Source organism: Mustela nivalis (assembly GCF_964662115.1).
Source record: "Mustela nivalis genome assembly, chromosome: 2".
Lineage (NCBI taxonomy): Eukaryota > Metazoa > Chordata > Mammalia > Carnivora > Mustelidae > Mustela > Mustela nivalis.
Window position 1 is genome coordinate 58,208,122 of NC_139021.1, and position 19,072 is coordinate 58,227,193.

Sequence of the window (19,072 nt, forward strand, 5' to 3'; positions counted from 1 at the left end):
TGTTAAAAGAAGTACATTTAGAGACATCTTGCAGTGCATGGAATGGTCGTCTTAGTGTGAGCCGTATTGCTAAATTTTACCAATTCTTTCAAAGTAGTTCAAATATTCTGAGAATTAATGTAAAACTGCTGTTATGGGTGCCTGAGTGGCTCAGTGGGTTAAGCCTCTGCCTTCGGCTTAGGTCATGATCTCAGGGTCCTGGGATTGAGCTCCACACCGGGCTCTCAGCTTGGCAAGGACCCTGCTTCCTCCTCTCTCTCTGCCTGCCTCTCTGCCTATATGTGATCTCTGTCAAATAAATAAATAAAATCTTAAAAAAAAAAAAACTGCTGTTAAAGACTTATGGGTGTTTAACCCTAGAAATTCCTGTCTATATAATTTTCTATAAATAAATTTCATACAACTTAACGAAGTTTGGATGTATCCAGACTTAGTAGTGCTAAGTTGAGCTTTTGATTGGTTATCTCTGAGTTTGATAAAACATTTAAGATCTAGAAATCAGTAAATGCCGTTGATTTTTATATCGCATTTTATTTGCAATATATAAATATGTTTTAATTCCAGTCATTTATGTGCCAAGATTTTACAATTCTATTAAGGTAAACTCAAATATTGTACCTAATGATTTCTTGGTTTAAGCAAATATTTATTAACTCAGAAGTATTTTTGGTATGGTAGAGCACAAAACTGGGAGTTAAAGTCTGGAATCTTACGTTAATTAGCCATGTGATCTTGAACAAATTACTGGGCCTTAATTTCATATTTAGCAAATTAGGAGACTACACATTAATTGGGTGATAATGTTTACCACATTAACTTTTTTAATGAACAAACAAGATTGTGGATATTACTTAAATCCAAGATTGCAAACAATACAGATGATAAGATTAGGATTACAAGTGAGAGAAAATGGCTTTGTTGTTACATCTCTTAAAACTAAATTTCAGTTTTGCTGGGTTTTTTTTTTTTTTAGTTTTGCTGCTTTTGATTATTAAATACCGTACATCAGTACTACATATATTAATTAGAATTAATTTAGAATCCTTATAGTTTTCCATTGCCTGCTACATAAAATCCAATTTTAGTTCTGGTTATCAATAATTGTTAATATAAAGGGAATATTGGCTGTTTTCAAACCAGTATCGTGTAATGCAAGCTCAACCCAAAACTCATTTTTCATTCATACCCTAAATCAGTAATTTACGCTGAAACAGATACATGTGTAAATTACTTACTTCATGTATTTCTAGGTTAAAACAAGTTTCCCCCCTCCAATGCCCTGTTGGAATATTGTTTCCTTCCTCCACATTCCCTTAATTGGTCCCTCCATGCCCCTAAGTCATTTGCAAATATTTTCTTTTAACAGTTCTATGATTTTAGCTTTTGCATTTAGGCCTTTGATTTTAAGTTAAATTTCGTATATGGTGTGAGGTAATGATCCAGCCTCATTCTTTCTTATGTGGGCATCCCAGTACCATTTGTTAAAAGAGACTATTCTTGGGGCGCCTGGGTGGCTCAGTGGGTTAAGCCGCTGCCTTCGGCTCAGGTTGTGATCCCAGGGTCCTAGGATTGAGCCCCGCATCGGGCTCTCTGCTCAGCAGGGAGCCTGCTTCCTCCTCTCTCTCTCTCTGCCTGCCTCTCTGCCTACTTGTGATCTCTGTCTGTCAAATAAAATATTTATTAAAAAAAAAAAAGAGAGAGACTATTCTTTTCCCCATTTAATGGCCTTGGTACCCTTGTTGAATATTTTAAAGTTGCTTTAAGATAGAACTTTCATCTTAATCATCAAATTGTTCTATAAGTTTTGTGTTAGTTGTTACTCTTAAATAGGACCCAGGGGCATCAGAATTAGATTACTTTACCCCTCTGTAGTACGAGATGCTTACAGTCATTTTTAATATAAAAGTGTCTTACAATATTTACCTAGATATAAGTTTATATGTTAAGGCCTTTATTTGTGGTAAGATCTACTGCTTCATTAGAGAAGCATGTATATGATGATAGCTTAGGATATGAAAAATTCGAATTTCATGACTTTATTCAATCAGAATGGTCTAAAATCTTTTAATCGGCCTTTTACATCATGAAGTAAGGCTTGTGATTAATTATGTCTATGCATATCAACTGCTCTAGTTCCACTGTTGGATTTTTTGTAATATATCACTAGGATTTTTAACTATAAGGCATGTTAAGTTTTGATGCAGATTTACCAAATATATTTTACTTTTTGAGTCAGTGTAGTGTCATTTCTGTGAATCCCATGTCAAGTATAATTTTGAATTGGAAAGTACATTTTCTTCAGATTTTCTTCAGACATTTTTTGTCTTTCCATAATTCATCCATTTTTGAAAATGCATGTTTCTTTAGTTTCTTACAGCCATCATTTGGATCAACCAATATGTTACCTTTTGCCATTTGGTTTTTATTTTGATGAAGAACTAAGACTAAACTTACAGTCCAAGAAAGTCACAAGCTAATTTATGGTGAGGTTCTAGATTCAGAATATAGTTCAAATTAGAATAAACAAGCTGCTTAGATTCTAGACATAACCCATGACAGCTACATCCAGAAAAGGAAGTCATGGTTGTTAGAATATTGACATAAACAGAATATTGAAATGGCAGCATTGAGATAGGGAGGTAATGCATGAGGTGTGCCTATGAAATAGTAAATGCTTAAATATATAACATTTCTATCCAAATGAACATTATCCTTCACTTAGGGCTATTGTTGCTCAAAATGTTTCCAGACTTTAGAGCTTATAATAAGTGTTCTTTTGAATAAGCTCATTAGTGTGAGATGCTTTTCTTTAAATGTTTTGCAATAGCCAGTAAATGTTTTTTGGTGTGGTTTTGTTTTGTTTTGTTTAATCTAAACTTACTGAAAAAAGGTAAATGGCCAGGCTCGTTCTGGAAGAAGGTGTATAACTAGAAGAATTAGAGTAGCTTTCTCATGTAGCCACTAAGTTTAGGTATCATGGCATGTCACAAAAACCAAAAAGAAGAATGTAGTAGCATCAAAGTTGTAATTCAATGGGTTTTATAAAATTGCTCACTTACAATTTAGCACATCTCTGTTACTTTGCTCAAAGTAGACAGGGTTTAAGCATCGTGCTTGCAACATTTTGGAATGTTGTTTTTTTCCAACATCATATTGAAAGACTATTCCTGTTCTGGGCAAGAACAGCTCTATCTGGTAAAGTACCATACCATTTTTTAACACTGAAGTTACTCTAATGAAAACCTATTCCTAAAGATTTGAATCCAGGAAGTTTCACTGACTAGGGAAATGGCTATACTAACGTTATAAAAGGCCAAAAGCTTGTGAAACTAAAACAATTTATGTTTTTTTTTTTAATGCAACGGTTAACATTCTTTTCCTAGTGGCAATTTTTGCCTTATGCACATCTCCTAAAAACTAGATTGTAAAACAGTAGGAATGAAGGGGGAGAATTATTTTATTTTTTAGGGGTGTTACTCTGTTATCTTTCCTGGTACCCAGCACAGTACCTTTACACTGCAAGCATTCAATAAATGTTGAGTTGAAGCAAACCCGCTGGTGTGTAAAGGTAGTGTCTCAGTCATGTTCCACTGCAACCTTAAGTTTTATGTCTTAATTACGGATACGTAATTATTGAAATAAAAGATTAGTCTGAGACCAACTGGAGATAACTGCACATCATCTAGTCCGCCACTTGCAGGGAAGAGTACTGAATGGAAAGGAAGGAAAGCTTGGTTCAAGAACATTGTTAATGATCCAGCTTCTTGATGTTCTCCCATGAAAAATAATAGTCTCTGAATAAACATTCTAAAGAAGATACAGAAATAACCAACAATAAATGCAAACCTCATGTCATAAGTCTTTAGGGAAATAACAAACCACAATAAGATACTTATGATAGCTATTTTTTAAAAGAACAAAAATAAATGTTGGCCCAAATGTGTAAAAGCTTGCAACTTAAAAAGTTGCAGGTGTGAACATAAAATGTAACAGCTGCTATAGAAAACAGTTTGGCACTTCAAAAAATTAAAAGGAGGGGTTCCAGTTCAAGATGGTGATGTGGAAGATTGAACTCACCTCCTCCAGAGAGCATGCCAGATTACATCTCTTAACAGAACAATTGCTCCTGAGGAAGAACAGGCTGAATGAACAGCTACTGAAAAACAAAGAATAGCAAGAGAAATGGAGACATGCCACAGTTCGAAAGAGTAACTGGTATATCCAGGTAGCCAGCAAAACTCACTAAACACACATAATCTGCATAGGGGACACCATACACAAGACCATCGCTTCAACTTAGGAGAAGTAGCCATTTCACCAATTGACAGAAATAAAAAGAAAATCAAGCAAATGGAGAGTTCCAAAAGAAAGAATAAAAACTAAGAAAAAGAAAATGGAACAGACAAGCAAAATGCCTGATAAGGAATTTAAAATCACAAAGATACTGAGTTGGAGAAAATAATTGGAGAACTCAGTGAGACCTTCAATAAAGAGATAGAAAATATTAAACAGAATCAAAGTTGAAGAATACAATAAGTAAAAAACACACTAGAGAGAATCAACACTAGATCAGAAGATGCAAAAGAACATATCAGGATCTGAAAGAAAGAATAATAGCATGCAAACTGAACAGGAAAAAGAGAAAAAAAATGAGAATAACTTAAGAGATCTCTTGGACAACATCAATCAAACAAACATTTGCATTATAGGGGTCCCAGAAGAAGAGAGAGAGAGAAAGGTGTAGAAAATGTATTTGAACAAATAACTGTAAAATTTCCTAACCTAGGATAGGAAAAGGACATCCAAGTCCAAGAAGCACAGAAAGTTCAAACAAGATATAGAGACTCCTAAAAGCAGAAAGAAAACAAAAAAAGGGGCACATGAGTGGCTCAGTGGGTTAAAGCCTCTGCCTTCAGCTCTGGTCATGATCCCAGGGTCCTGGAATCAAGCCCCACATCAGGCTTCCTGCTCAGTGGTGAGCCTGCTTCCTCCTCTCTCTTTGCCTGCCTCTCTGCCTACTTGTGATCTCTGTCTGTCAAATAAATAAAATCTTTAAAAAGAAAGAAAGAGAGAGAGAGAGAGAGAGAAAGAAAACAAAAAGAATCAAAAGCAAAGAAAAAAAGTTACCTACAAGGGAAAACTTATAAGACTATCAGTTGATTTTTTTAGCAGAAACTGCAAGCCATAAGAGAAGGACATGATATATTCAAAGTTCTGGAAGGAAAAAATTAACAACAAGAATACTTAATAAGGTTGTCACTCAAATACGAAGGAGAGATAAAGATTTTCCCAGACAAACAAAAGATAAAGGAGTTTATCACCATAAAACTAACCTTACAAAAAAAAAAAAAAAACTAACAAAAAAATGGGAATTCTTTAAGTGAAAAAGAAATGGCCATAATTAGGGGTGCCTGGGTGACTCAGTAGGTTAAAGCCTCTGTCTTTGGCTCAGGTCATGATCCAAGGGTCCTGGATCGAGCCCCACATCAGGCTGTCTGCTCAGCTGGGAGCCTGCTTCCCCCTCTTTCTCTGCCTACTTATAATTGCTGTCTGTCAAATAAATAAAATCTTTAAAAAAAAATGTAAAATGTGAGAAAAATACACATAAAGTATGGGGAAAGAGGTAAAAAAGGAAGATAGAGGGGGAAAGAATATTTTTTTCCCTTTTTTAAAAAAAATGTGTTTGGACTTAATGACCATTGAATTAATATGGACTGTTATTTACTTAGTATATTTTATATGGACCTCATGATAACCACAAACCTGTGATAGATACACAAAAAATAAAGAAAAAGAAAGCCAAACAAAACACTGCAGATACTCCTCAATCACAAAGAGAACAGAAGAGAACAAAGAACTACAAAAACAACCAGAAAACAAGTTTTTAAAATAGCAATAAGTACATGCCTAAATGTAAATGGCCTAATGTAAATGACCTAAATGATACAATAAAAAGACACAGAGTGGCAGAAAGGCTAAAAAAAAAAACAACACCGGGGGCACCTGGGTGGCTCAGTAGGTTAAAGCCTCTGCCTTTGGCTCAGGTCATGATCTCAGGGTCCTGGGATGGAGCCCCCACATGGTACTCTCTGCTCAGCAGGGAGCCTGCTTCCCTTCCTCTCTGCCTGCCTCTCTGCCTACATGTGATCTCTGTCTCTCTCTCTCTGTCAAAGAAATAAATAAAATCTTTAAAAAAAAAAAAAAAACACCCATCTACATGTTCCTAGAAGAGACTCCCTTCAGACCTAAAGATGCACACAGACTAAAGGTGAAGGGATGGAAAAACATTCACCATGCAAATGGAAACAAAGCCAGGGCAGCAATACCTTTATCAGACAAAACAGACTTTAAAACAAAGACTGTAACAAGAGACAAAGAAGGGCATTACATTATGGTAAAGGAATCAAGCCAACAAGAGGATATAACAATTGTAAATATCTACACACCCAACACTGGGAACACCTAAATACACAAGGCAAATATTAATAAACATAAAGAGAGAAACTGATAGTAATGCAATAATAGTAGGGGACTTTACTACTGCACTCACATCAATGATAGGTCATCCAGACAGAAAATCAATAAGGAAACAATGTCTTTAAATGACACACTGGATCAGATGGACATAACAGATATATAGAAAACATTACATCCAAAAACAACAGAATACACATTCTTTTCAAGGGCACATGGAACATTCTCCAGAATAGATCACATATTAGGCCATAAAACAAGATTCAATAAATTTGAGAAGACTGAATCATACCAGGCTTCTCTTCCAATGAAAATAGTATGAAACTAGAAATAATTCACAAGAAAAACAGTGGAAAAAAACAAACTGATACTAAACAACCAACAGGTAAATGAGGCAATCAAAGAAATTAAAAAAAAAATACATGGACACAAGTGAAAATAAAAACAAAATGGTCCAAAATCTCTGGGACACAGTGAAAGCAGTTCTAAGAGGTAAGTTTACAGCAGTTCAAAAAACAAGAAAAAACTCAAACAGATGTGCCTGGCTGGCCATGTCATCAGAGCATGCAACTATTGATCTTGAGATTGTGGGTTCCAGCCCTGTGTTGGGTGTAGAGATTACTTAAAATTAGTTTCTTTAAAAAAAAAAAAAGACAAAGCTCAACCTCAACTGTGCCTAAAGGAACTAGAAAAAGAAGAAACAAAACACAGGGTAACTAGAAGAAAGGAAAGAACAAAGGTCAGGACAGAAATAAATAAAATAGAGACTAGAAAAGCCATAGAAAAATAAAGATAAAATAGAAAAAGATAAAATTGACTAACCCTTAGCCAGACTCAACAAGAAAAAAAGAGAGGCGGCATGTGAATGGCTCAGATGGTTAAGTATCTGCCTTCAGCTCAGGTCATGATCTTAGGGTCCTGGGAATAGCTCCCTGCTCAGTGGGGAGTCTGCTTCCTCTCCCTCTGCCTCTCCCCTCTGCTCATGTTTGTGTGTGCTTGTGCTCTTTCTCTCTCAAATGAATAAATAAAATCTTTAAAATTAAAAAAAAGGAAAAAAGAAAGGATTTAAATAAATAAAATCAGGAAAGAGAGAGAAGTAACAACTAACAAAAATACAAAGGATTATAAGAGAATACTATGAAAAATTTTTTTAAAAATGGATAAATTCCTAGAAACACAATCTTCCAAAACTGAAACAGGAAGAAATAGAAAATCTTTTTTTTAATTTTTATTTATTTTTTGAATTTCTTTTCACTGTTCCAGAATTCATTGTTTATGCACCACACCCAGTGCTCCATGCAGTATGTGCTCTCCATAATACACACCACCAGACTCAACCAACCTCCCACACCCCGCCCCTCCAAAACCCTCAGATTGTTTTTCAGAGTCTCTCATGGTTGTCTTCCCCTCCAATGTCCCCCAACTCCCTTCTCCTCTCCATCTCCCCATGTCCTCCGTGTTATTTCTTATGCTCCACAAATAAGCAAAACCATATGATAATTGACTCTGCTTGACTTATTTCACTCAGCATAATCTCTTCCAGTCCCGTCCTTGTTGATACAAAAGTTGGGTATTCATCCTTCTGATGGAGGCATAATACTCCATAGTGTATATGACCACATCTTCCTTATCCATTTGTCCGTTGAAGGGCATCTTGGTTCTTTCCACAGTTTGGCAACTGTGGCCATTAGGGTACAGATGGCCCTTCTTTTCACTACATCTGTATCTTTGGGGTAAATACCCAGCAGTGCAATTGCAGGGTCATAGGGAAGCTCTATTTGCAAAGGAAATAGAAAATCTTAACAACAAATTACAAGTAATGAAATCGAATTGGTTATTTAAAAACTATCAAAAAATAAAAGTCCAGGACCACACAGATTCTCAAGTGAATCCTACCAGACATTTAAAGAAGAGTTAAAACTTACTCTCCTAAGGGGTGGCTAGGTGGCTTAGATGGTTCAGCGTCTGACTTTAGCTCAGGTCATGATCCCAGGGTCCTGGGGTTGAGCCCCACATTGAGCTCCCTGCTGAGCGCAGAACCTGCTTCTCCCCACTCCTTCTGACATTCCCTCCACTTGTGCTCTCTGGCTCTGTCTATATCTCTATCAAATAAATAAATAAATAAATAAATCTTAAAACACAAACAACAACAAAAAAACAACTATTTTCTTCAAACTATTCCAAAACAGAAGAGGAAGGGAAGATTCCAAATGCATTCCATAAGACCAGAATTACCCGGGCACCTGGTGGCTCAGTGGTTAAAGCCTCTGCCTTCGGCTCAGGTCATGATCCCAGGGTCCTGGGATCAAGCCTCACGTCGGGCTTTCTGCTCAGCAGGGAGCCTGCCTCCTCCTCCTCTCTCTCTCTCTGCCTGCCTCTCTGCCTGCTTGTGATCTGTCTGTCAAATAACTAAAAATCATAAGACCAGAATTACCCTTATAGCAAAACCAAAGACACACACTCACAAAAAAACTATTGGCCAAAATCCCTGATGTACATGCAAAACTCCTCAAAAAAATATTAGCTAACCACATATAATAATATATTAAAAAGATTATTCACCATGATTGGTGAAACTTATTCTTGGGATATAAGGAAGGTTGCAAATCACTGTCATATACCACATCAACAAAAGGATAAAATCTTGTGATCTCAATAAATGCAAACTAAACAAAACAAAACAAATAAACAAACAAACAAAAAAACACCAGTTAACAAGATTCAATATCCACTCATGACAAAAACAACAAAATAAAGTTAGAAGGAACACACCTCAACATAATAAAGGTCATATATGAAAACCCCACAGTAAACATGATACTCAATGGGGGAATATTGAGAGCTTTCCCTCCGAGGTAAGGAACAAGATAAGAATGTCTATTCTTACCACTTTGATTCAACATAGTACTAGATATCCTAGCCATAGTAATTAGATAAGAAAAAGAAATAAGAGGCATCCATATTGGTAAAGAAGAAGTTAAATTGTCACTTCTTATCCCTCTCCCTCTATTTCTCCCCCTGCTCACTCTGTATCTCAAATAAATAAATGAATAAAATCTTTTTAAAAAATGTATACAATTCTAAAGAAGCCAAACAACATCAAAACTAGCAAACAATCCAATTAAAAACTGGTCAGGGGACCTGAGTAGACATATAGACATACAGATGGCCAACAGACATATGAAAAATTCTCAATATCACTAAGCATCAGGGAAATGCAAATCAAAACCACAATGAGATACCACTTCACACCTGTTAGGATAACTAAAATCAAGAAGACAAGAAACAACAAATGTTGGCAAGGATGTGCAGAAAAAGGAAACTTTGTGCATTGTTGGTGGGAATGTAAATTGCTATAGCCACTGTGGGAAACAGAATCAGAGTTTCCTCAAAAATTAAAAATAGAAATATGACTGCACTACCCGGGTAGTGCAGTCAGTTGAGTGTCCAACTCTTGGTTTTGGCTCAGATTGTGATCTCAGGGTTGTGAGACGTAGCTCCACATCAGGTTCTGTGTGGAGTTTGCTTAGGATTCTCTTTTTCTCTCCCTTTGCACCTCCCCCTCCAAAATATATAAATAAACCTAAAAAAACAAAAATAGAGGGGCACCTGGTTGTCTCAGTGGGTTAAAGCCTCTGCCTTTGGCTCAGGTCTTGATCCCAGGGCCCTAAGATCAAGCCCCACACCGGGCTCTCTGCTTAGCGGGGAGCCTGCTTCCCTTCCTCTCTCTCTGCCTGCCTTTCTGCCTACCTGTGATCTCTGTCTAAGTAAATAAAATCTTTAAAAAATAAATAAATAAAAATAAAAAAATAATAAAAATAAAAATAGAAATACCATATGATCTAGTAATTGCACTATTAGTTATTTACCCAGCGAAAACAAAAACAGAAGTTATACCTACCCCTGTTTATTGAAGCATTATTTATAATATCCAAGAAATGGAAACAATCTAAGTGTTCATCAATAGACAGATGGATAAGGAAAATGTGGTACACACACAATGGAATTTTACTCAGCTATAAAAAAAAGGTTGAGATCATGTCATTTGAGACAATACTGATGGACCTAGAGTTTATTTATGTGAGGTGAAATAAGACTGAGAAAGACAAATACCTACCATATGACTCCACTCATAAATGGAATCTTTAAAAAAGGAATAAACAAATCAGAACTATAAATACAGAGAACAAATTGATGGTTGCCAGAAAGAAGGCAGCTAAGAGGTTGGGCAAAATGGGTGAAGAGCAGCAAGAGATATAGGCCTCCATTTATGGGATATACAAGTTATCAGAAAAAAAAGCACAGCATAAGGAATATAGTCAATGATTTTGTAATGGTGATATAATAGGACAGATGGTAACTACACTTGTGGTGAACAAAGCATAATGTATAAACTTGCCAAATCACTAAATTGTACACCTGAAACTAATGTAACATTTTGTGTCACCTATATTTAAATTTTAAAAACTGTTTAAAAAGTTAAACAGAATTATCATAGAACTCAGGATTTACACTCCTAGATAAATACTCAAAATTCCTAATGAAATTTTAAACATCAAAATAGCTAGCTGAAGGGGAAAAAAATAGTTATGATTACAAGACACTCTTCCAAAAAAGAGTAAAATTTTTTGAGGGGCAACTATTTATCTTAAGGAAATTCATAGCCTCGATTATATATGACAGAATGAGAAAAAAAAAATAAAGCATTAAATTTAAAACATTTGAAAAAAATGCCAAGGAAAGTAGGATGAAAGAATTAACAAAATTATGGGATGCCTGCGTGGCTCAGTCGGTTGAGTGGCTGCCTTGGCTCAGGTCGTGATCCCGGAGTCCTGGGATCGAGTCCCGCATTAGGCTCCTTGCTCCAGGGTTGTGGGGGTCCTGCTTCTCCCTCTGCCTCTGCCTGCCACTCTGCCTGCTTGTGCTCTCTCTCGCTCTCTGACAAATAAGTAAATAAAATCTTAAAAAAAAAAAAGAATTAACAAAACTAGAAACAGAAAATAGGAATTAGTAGATTATAAGGACATTTATAAATATGAGATGATTCAGAATAGACAAATTTATGGGACATACCAAGAGAAAAATGGAAAGGCAAAAATGCACAGATAAAATCAAAAGAAAAAACAATGCCCAATATTTGTTATGAGAAAAGTTATACACAAAAAAATGATTCCAATAAATTTTTGAATTGTGATTGACTTTTTAGGAAAATATAAATTATGAAAACTAAACCAAGATAAAATCTAAGTTGACCAATGAACCATGGAAGAAAATAAAAGAAAAATTTTCAAGGTATTTCTCCCAAAGAGGTATAAGACCAGATTATTTTTACAGTTAAGTGTTTGGTTTTTTCATATTTAAGGAACATAATTCCCTTAGAAAATTATTTTAGCATAGAAAAAGATGGCAAATTTCCAAGTAACTCTTATAAAACTGTATCTTGAATTCAATCTCTGACCAAACATCCCCTCCTAAAAAAAGAAAGAAAAGGAAAAAAAAAGATATTCACAGAAGCCTCTTCCACAGGCATATAGAGGCAAAAATTCTAAATGAAATAATAGCAGATCAAAACCAGATTTATTCTAAGAAAGCAAAGATAGATGATGGCAAGAAGATGTCTTGATATAAATTTACCAAAAGAAAAAAGTAAGAAAAAAGATCATCTCAATAGACATTTAAAAGTCATTTGGTGGGCGCCGGGGTGGCTCAGGGGGTTAAGCCGCTGACTTCGGCTCAGGTCATGATCTCAGGGTCCTGGGATTGAGTCCCGCATCGGGCTCTCTGCTCAGCAGGGAGCCTGCTTCCTCCTCTCTCTCTTTCTCTGCCTGCCTCTCTGCCTACTTGTGATCTCTCTCTCTGTCAAATAAATAAATAAATAAATCTTTAAAAAAAAAAAAGTCATTTGGTAAAATATTTCTACTCCTGATTTTAACCTAATAACTAGGAACAGAATATATCATACATTATTTTAAAACAATATCAAGCCAATAGTTATCACACTGAACTTAAAATATTCATCAGAGGACTTTTCTTTAAAAAAGAGGACAAAATAACAAGTGTTGGTGAGGGTTTGGAGAGAAGGGAGCTCTTGTGCACTGTTCGTGGGAATGTAAATTGGTGTGGCCACCATGGAAAGCAGTATGGAGTTTCCTTACAAAATTAAAAATGAAATTATCATATGATTCAACCATCGCACTTCTGGATATTTATCCGAAGAAAACAAAAGCACTAACTCAAAAAGATATATGCCACCCCCCACTCTGCCCATGTTCGTTGTAGCATTATTTACAATAGCTAAGATATGTAAACAATCTAAGTATTCATCAGTGAATGAATGAAGAAAATGCCGTATAAATACATATATACACACACATATATGTATATACACTTAAACATACACAGAGAGAATGGACTACTATTCAGCCATTAAAAAGAATGAAATTTTGCCATTTGCAACAACATGATGGACCTTGAAAGCATTATGCTAAGTGTAATAAGTCAGAAGGAGGAAGACGAGTACCATACAATCTCACTTATATGTGGAACCTACAGACCAAACCAAAACAACACAAATCAAGCTCATAGATACAGAGAACAGATAGACTGGACATTGCCAGAGGTGGAAGGTGGGGGACTGAAATAAGTAAAAGAGATCAAAATGTACAAATTTCCTGATTAAATACGTCATGGGAAGGTAACGTACAGTATGACGACTGTAGTTAATAATACTGTGTTGCATATTTTAAAGTTGCTGAGAGTTGATTTTAAAAGTTCTCATCATAAGAGGTTTTATTCCTAACTATGTATGTGACAGATATAAACTAGACTTATTGTGATGACCATTTTGCAATATATACAAATATCAAGTCATGTTGTACACCTGAAACCAACTAATATGGTGTTTATGTCAATTATATCACTTAAAAAAAGAGAGAGAGAGAGAGAACCAACATAAGAATACTTGCTATTGGGGCGCCTAGGTGACTTGCTACTGGGGCGCCTAGGTGGCTCAGTGGGTTAAAGCCTCTGCCTTGGGTTCAGGTCATGATCTCAGGGTCCTGGGATCGAGCCCCTCATTGGACTCTGCCCAGCAGGGAGCCTGCTTCCTCCTCTCTCTCTCTGCCTGCCTCTCTGCCTACTTGTGATCTCTGTCTGTCAAATAAATAAAATATTAAAAAAAAAAAAAAAGAATACTTGCTATCAACACACTACTGTTTCTTGGAAATTTCCAGAAAGTTGTCATTTTTTAAATTAGGTATAAATACTGGAGGCAAAAAACAGACAATAATGTGTGCAGGCAATGTGATGTCTCACAGAAAGTCTTCAAAGTGTCAACTGAAAAATTCTGAAGTCTAGAAGAAAGAAGTTGAAAATGCAGTGGACATTTTTGTGGGATGTTTTGTTTGTTTACTTTTGTTTTAGCTGTATATCATATAAGTTCCCATCCTGGATTTGGAAAATACCCATCATCTAAATACAAATGAAGGAGGAGCTCCCAACCTTCTACTAGAGAAGCCAAAAAGAGACTTCTTCCCAGCTTCCTGACTACCCACGCAATGGGATGTGATCAAGGAGCCCTCATCCTTCAATACTTGCTTTTTATTTTCTATCTTGGCTTCAGTTGAAGATGATGAGTCTTATAGAAATTGATGTTAAAAGTAGGTTAAGGGTAATAAACTCTTAAGAAAAATGGGGGAATCTGATTTTTTTAAAAAATTACCTTGGCTAGGTAGGGTCAAAGGAGTGGCAATTCTATAGTATTGATAAATGGTAATCTGAAAATTAAGAGCTCAGGGAGGTTAATTAGCTATTCAAGTTATTTCTTGCCCATTGAGGACAGGGCTTTGAATGCTTGCAAAGCACTTACCAAAGAAGAAAATGGAAGATATAAAGAATTAACAGTGTGAAAGTATAGCCTGAGAGGTGGAAGGATCGCTTTTAATTGTAATGAATAACTTGAAAAAAGAGGATAACCTCAAATCTGTTTTGTTTCAAGGCAGTTAGAATTCTAGGAAATTTCTAGTATTCTGTTCTTCAGCCACATGCAGCTCTTTGATCATTATAAAACTAAATTTGAAGAATGACTCAATAAATTGCTGAATTAAAATGTTAGTTGAAGGGTGCCTGGGTGGCTCAGTCGGTTAAGACTTTAATTCTTGGGGCATCTGGGTGGCTCAGTGGGTTAAGCCTCTGCCTTTGGCTCAGGTCATGATCTCGGGGTCCTGGGATTGAGCCCCGCGTCGAGCTCTCTGCTCAGCGGGGAGCCTGCTTCCCCCTCTCTCTCTGTCTGCCTCTCTGCCTACTTGTGATCTCTGTCTGTCAAATAAATAAACAAAATCTTTTAAAGAAAAAAAAAAAAGACTTTAATTCTTGATTTTGGCTCAAGGTTGTGAGATCAAGCCCTCCCTCTCTCTACCCCTCTGCCCCACCCCCAGCTTACACACTCTCTCCCTCTAAAAAAAAAAATTAATTTAATTTAATACAAATAAAATGTCAGTTGATTGGTCACTGTGGCTACATGTCTACTATGTAAAATTTAACACATTGATTAAGAAAAGAGTAGGAACCCCTCAAATTAAATAGGAATAGTTTCTAATTCCTCATGACCCTCTCGACAACTAAATCTGCCACAATGTTCTGAAGCAGGGACTCCTTTATACCTAGGAAATATACTCTGGGGAGAGCTAATTCTTGCCTCACACACCATTGTTTCAGACTAGGAATATAAATTGAACCCTGGAGATCCCTTAGATCCAGCATCAACGTTAATGAAAGATTACTGTAACTCCATGAAGACAGGATCACTAGGATCACCAGGAGTTTAGGCCACCCCACTTGGTAAAGAATTCCAGCCAGAATGTTTCCTGAGGGGAGGCAGAGGAAATACAATTGAAGAGGAAAACCATAAAAACCTGCTTTAGCGGGCACCTGGGTGGCTCAGTGGGTTAAGCCTCTGCCTTCCGCTCAGGTTATGATCTCAGGGTCCTGAGATCGAGTTCCGCATCGGGCTCTCTGCTCAGCAGGGAGCCTGCTTCCCTCTCTCTCTCTCTCTCTCTGCCTGCCTCTCTGCCTACTTGCGATCTCTCTCTGTCAAATAAATAAAATCTTAAAAAAAAAAACCTGCTTTAGCCTTACAACCAATTGTAAAAATGACAAGTACGCCTCTAACTATATATTCTTTCCTGCTATGTCCTGTGTATCTACACGTGTCAACCATCTCCCCTTTTTTCCACCATCTCCTTTTTCCCCCCACTATTTCATTTAGCCCTTGTGGAGGTTCAACTTTATAATTAGTCCTTGAGGGGATCACAAGAGAACTGGAGTAGAAACAGATATCATGTAGAGACCTCAGATTTGTTTTTAAATTCAATAATTAACAAAACATTGAGTCGCTCCTCTCCAGGGAAGGGGTAGTGCCTTTTTTTTCCAGTTTTATTGAGTTATAACTGACATACAGAACAATATAAGTTCATTTATCTATTCTACTGTTGATGGACATTTGGGTTGTTTCCAGTTTTGAGCTCTTACAAATAATGCTGCTATGAACATTTTTTGTACATGGCTTTTGCTGCTCATATATACACATTTTATGCTAATAGCCAGAAGTAAAATTGTGGATTCATAAGAAATGTTTATGTTTGGCTTTACAAATTTCTGGCTAATGGTCTCCCAAAATGGTTGTACCCAGTTTACAATTTCACCAGCAGTGCATGGAAGTTCTAGCTACTTCACAGCCTTACTAACACTTAGTAATGACATTTTCATTTTAGCCATTCTAGAGGAGGTACTGCAATACTGTTTTTGTTTAGATATTCTCTTTTGTGAAGTGCCCCTTTTGCCCTGTTCCTACTGAGTTGCTGGTCCCTTGTTTACTTATCAGACTTCTTTATATACTCCAGATATGCATCTTTTTTGCTAGATGTATTGAAAATATCATCGAAGGTGCAGGCTGGCTCAGTTGGTAGGAACATGCAAATCTTGATCTCAGGATTGTCAGTTCAATCCCTGTGCTGGGTGTGGAGCCTACTTAGGAAAGTAAAATAAAATCTTGAAGAAAGAAGAAGAAAGAGAAAATATCTTCTATCAGTTGGTGGTTTGCTTTTCACCCTCTTATTCTTAGATTCTTGTGAATAACAGTTCTAAATTTTAAATAATAAAATTATTTTTCCTTTATGCTTTGTGTTAATACTGTGTTAAGAAATTTTTGATTACCCCAAGGCCCTAAAGCTATTCTCTTATGTTCCCTTTCACATTTAGAATTATAGTCCATCTAGAATTGATATTTATGTATGATATTAGGCAGAGTTCAAGATTTCTTTTTTCCCACATTAATGTCTAATTGACCCAGTATCTTTGACTAAAAAGGCCATTCTTTCCCCCCGCTGCACTGCACAGTTGCCTTTGTTATAAATCAAGTTACTGTGTATGTGTGGGTCTCTTTCTGGATTCTTTCTTCTATTATGGACCAATGAAAAATGAAGCCATTTTCTGTCATTACTGGATGATTCTGAAAGATATTGTGATATCATTCCATATACATATAAAATACATATTTTTTTAAGGCCATCCACATTCTGAATCCAACCTATATTTCTAACATTACATACCACCAGCAGCTGGCACAAGAATCTTTAGCTCTGAGTCATGCAGAGTCCCCAGTCCGAATATGGTTAACTAATGCATTTTAGAAACTTCATCCCCATTATTTGCTGGTGAATAGAGTGAAATTTCTTGCTCTCAGGCTCATATCTAGTAAGTTTGGGATATATGTATGGAATTACAGCTTGTCTCTCATCTCTGACTCCATGCTTTATTGGTCTGACTTTACATCTGCCGCAAGGTTCTGATTCTAATTCAATTCCCTTACCAATTATGTTGTAGACCTGGACTTCCTGCTTGACTGGGGCCCAAACACCATGCATAAATATTGCCAAAATGTTCTTTTTTTTTTTTTAAAGATTTTATTCATTTATTTGACAGACAGAGATCACAAGTAGGCAGAGAGGCAGGCAGAGAGAGAGGAAGAAGCAGGCTCCCTGATGAGCAGAGAGCCCGACACGGAACTCGATCCCAGGACCCTGAGATCATGACCTGAGCCAAAGGCAGCGGCCCAACCCACTGAGCCACCCAGGCGCCCTGCCAAAATGTTCTTAATGGGACTAAAAATGTTTCCATGGAAAGTCAAACAAAGTGAGATCTGTTTCAAACACGTCTTGAAACTGTAATGCACCTCCGCCGCTGGCTGCACTGGTGAGTTTTGCCTAGAGATCCCAGCCATGGTGTCTACTCTCTAAAGCAAGCTTGACAGGTATTGACCCCTGTCCCAGGTCATGTGTCCTCCTGAAAGTTGTGTCAACAGATCACTGCTATGAGAGCCAGGCCTTTCCTGTAGCCCCTGTCCCTCATTTCCTCTTTTTACTCTTTCTCTCGCACCTGCAGTCCACCACTCACATTCTGTCCTGCTTCATAATCAAAATGGTATATATCTAACTTATATCCCTACCCTCCTTCACAAGCAGCCATGCCGTCCTAATTATCACTTACAAACATTCTGACTCCTTTGTCTTCATGAAAAGATTCTTATCCTTACGTACTCCTATGGTTATTACAGTATTAATTATAATTGCCAAAATAGGGAAGAAATTGATTAAGTTGATTAATAGAGAAATGGATAAAAAAAATTTTATATATACATATATGTGTGTATATATACATATATATGCACACACAAAACGGAATATTCCTCATCCATAAAAAATGAAATCTTGCCATTTGTAACAACATGGATGAATCTAGAGGGTATAATGCTAAGTGAAATAAGTCAGAGAAAGATAAATATCATATGATTTCACTCATATGTGAAATTTAAGAAACCAAACAAGAAAAAATAGACAAAAAGACCAGACTCTTAGAGAACTGCTGATTGCCTGTGTGGGTCGGGGAGGGGATGGGTGAAATAGGTGAAGGGGATTAAGAGTACATTCAGGACAAGCACTGAGTAATGTACAGAATGTTGAATCACTGTATTGTAATACCTGAAAATAATATAGCACTGTATGCTATTTGGAATTAGAAAAATCAATTAATTTTTATTTTATTTTTATATTTTATTTATTTATTTGCCAGACAGAGATCACAAGTAGGCAGGTGGCCGGGGGAGGGGGAGCAGGCTCTTCGCCGAGCAGAGTCTGATGTGGGGCTCAGTCCCAGGACCCTGAGATCATGACCTGAGCCAAAGGCAGAGGCTTAACCCACTGAGCCACCCAAGCGCCCCTAGTAGTCAATGTGTATAAAAACATGTACATATATATGCATATGTATGTATGTATATATATATATATATGAATATATGTATAAAAATATGACCCATAATGGAATTAATCAATCATAGGGACACAGAATTGACACAGATGATAGAATTAGCAGAGGAAGTTAAAACTGTTTGTTGTAATTATATTCCATATGTTCAGAGAGTTAGAAATGTATAAGATGCAAAAAGATCCATATTGGACTTTTTTTTTAAGATTTTATTCATTTATTTGACAGACAGAGACCACAAGTAGGCAGAGAGGCAGTCAGAGAGAGGAAGGGAAGCAGG

The 19,072-nt window shown here is 36.6% G+C and overlaps 1 long non-coding RNA gene across 1 annotated transcript in view; it reads right to left on the minus strand.

Annotated features, from left to right (window-relative positions):
* Positions 1-8,415: 8,415 nt before the first annotated feature.
* LOC309859254 overlaps positions 8,416-19,072 on the minus strand; it is a 32,563-nt gene continuing 21,906 nt past the window's right edge. The window contains exon 5 of the long non-coding RNA XR_014308642.1: positions 8,416-8,576. This is a non-coding gene — a long non-coding RNA (uncharacterized lncRNA). The remainder of the gene's footprint in view (positions 8,577-19,072) is intronic.